Genomic DNA, 2619 nt, shown 5'->3' with positions numbered 1-2619 from the left:
CGCGGCGCGGCCGACAGGCGGGGCCGGAGGGGCCGAGAGGGCAGTGCGCGCAGGCTCTAGGGCGGTGACTCCCTCAGCGCCGACCGGCTAGCCGACCACTGTGGGGACCACAGGGCCACTGGTCTGACCCGGCTGCCTCACGCTATTGGCCGAATCCCGCTAGCGCCCGCCCCCGATTGGCAGGAAGTTCGACCAATCTCAGGGCAGACAGAGCTTTCAGCCCGCGCCTGAGTAGCCATCAGGTGCCAAACCGCTGGCCTTCCCGGCTCTGATTGGCCGTCTGGTCAGCGGGCTCGCCCTCTCCACCCGCTACCACTCGCTCCGCGCAACGGGCGCGCGCGCGGCCACCACCTCTAAGCCGGGCCTTCTTGTTGGCGGGGAGGGTGGCTCCCGCATCCCAGTCGACACCTAGAAACTTGAGAGAGAGAGGGCTTACGACTTAATCATTCGTACTTTTCCAGGGCAACGGGTCCTGCACATCCTTGGGCGTCGGAGGCCGGGGAAATCCGAATCCGGGAGGACCGGGTCACCTCAATGGAAAACCTGAGCATCCTTTCCTGAGGGAGGAGGCTGAGGTCACTGAGGTTGTAGGAGAGGAAGGGCAGCACTGCGACAGGGGCTGGCCCTCCTCTAACCGCAGAGACGGAACCTGGGTTTCCAGTCTTTCCCGACTGACTCAAGCAGCAATCCGAAAAAGGAAATTCAAAACAGGGGCGATTGAATTCGATTAAGAATGGCGTAACTCTCCACCCTCCACGCGTCAGGTCTTCCTCTGGACACCTGGAGACACGGATGAAGACACGCCCTGTCTAAATAAGCTCACAGGCTGCGGAGGCGGAGTCCAGCCTGGGCCAACATGTCTGTCTGCAGCCTTGGAATCCGTGTCTCCTGGTATGACAGTCAGCTCAGGGCCTCTCCTAGGGGGTCAAGATTTTAGTTCTTTCAAACCATTTTTACATCTGGCTCTTCATTTGAATCTCACATTGTTGTGTCAGAAAAGGAAACTGAGGTCTAGAGGATTAAAACAGCTTCAGGGAGGTCAGCCATGAGCAAGAGGCACAACACTTCCTCTGTTGGACCAATCACACTCCCAGTTGTAGGAGTCTCCTGAAGTGAAGTGAAGTCGCTCAGTCGTGTCCGACTCTTTGCGACCCCATGGACTGTAGCCTACCAGGCTCCTCTGTCCATGGGATTTTCCAGGCAATAGTACTGGAGTGGATTGCCATTTCCTTCTCCACTGGATCTTCCCCACCCAGGATGGAACCCAGGTCTCCCGCATTGTAGACAGACGCTTTACTGTCTGAGCCACCAGGGAAGTCTCCTAGGTCAGTGTTTTTTCTAAATACAGTTGCATCAAAATTACTGGAGGGAGAATTTCTTAAAAAACAGATTCCCAGCCCAGTTGCTCAGTCGTGTCCAATTCTTTGTGACTCCATGGATTGTAGCCTGCCAGGCTTCTCTCTTGGTAGGATTCTCCGGGCAAGAATAGTGGAGTGGGTTGCCATTCCTTTCTCCAGGGGATCTTTCCCTTCCTGGGATGGAATGCGGGTCTCCAGCATTGCAGGCAGATTCTTTACCATCTGAGCCACCAGGGAAGCCCTTCTCCAAATATAGTTGCATCAGAATTACTGGAGGGGTAAAATACAGATTCCCAGCCTCACCTCCAGAGACTCTGATTTGGTGCATCTTGGGGTGAAGCCCTTTAATTTGCATTCCTAACAAACGCCCAGGTTATTCTGATGCTGCAGGTCCTCGAACCATGTTTTGAGCAGCACTGCCCTGATGAAGGCCCCTTGAGGCCATCTCTTGGCTCTCACTACCTGCTCCAGCCTCTCTGAACAATATCTATAACAAATTTCCTCTTTCCATCCTTAGGAAGTTTCAGCTGTAATAGAAATTGCAGCCAAAGGTGGCTTAAATCAGTGGTCCGCAGCCTTTTTTGCACCAGGGGCCAGTTTTATGGAAGACAATTTTTCTGTGGATGGGATGGTTTCTGGATGATTCAAGTGCATTACATTTGTTGTACACTTTATTTCTATTATTATTACATCAGCTTCACCTCAGATCATCAGGTATTAGATCCCAGAGGTTGGGGATCCTAGCTTAAATAATAGGAGAAGTTTATTATCTTATGTAACAAGAAGTCTGAGTAGATCCTGGGTTGGTTCAGTAGGTAACGCAACAAGGAGTTACCTGGACCAGCTTGGTTCATTTATCCCCTCTGCCAGATGGCCTCTCCTCCCCTAGGAATCCATAGAGAAAACCAGAGAGCTAAGGGCTATTGGGGTGACATTTATTCCTACACCTTAAAGCAAGGCTTTATAAAAAGAATAGGAAGGGAGCCCCAGAGACTCGGGATGTAGGAAAGCCCATGTGCCATCATGGTTACATTACTGAATGTGTTCGAGTTTTTATCTTCCTTTTCGGTTGAGGAATATATTTTCTTCCAGAATATAGTTTCCCAGTTGGTTTCTGTTTACACGGTGAGGGGACATCCAAGATCAGCTGCCTGGAATGAGGATTTGCTGAGCAAGTAGGCAGGGGTTGGAGCAGGTTTTCTGGGAAAGCAGGGCACTTCGCTGGCAGCGGCTACCCCCAGCCTGCAGTGAAATGATTTCC

Source organism: Bison bison, unplaced genomic scaffold (assembly GCF_000754665.1).
Source record: "Bison bison bison isolate TAMUID 2011002044 unplaced genomic scaffold, Bison_UMD1.0 scf7180017864072, whole genome shotgun sequence".
In the NCBI taxonomy this organism is placed as follows: domain Eukaryota; kingdom Metazoa; phylum Chordata; class Mammalia; order Artiodactyla; family Bovidae; genus Bison; species Bison bison.
This window is presented reverse-complemented; position numbering follows the sequence as displayed.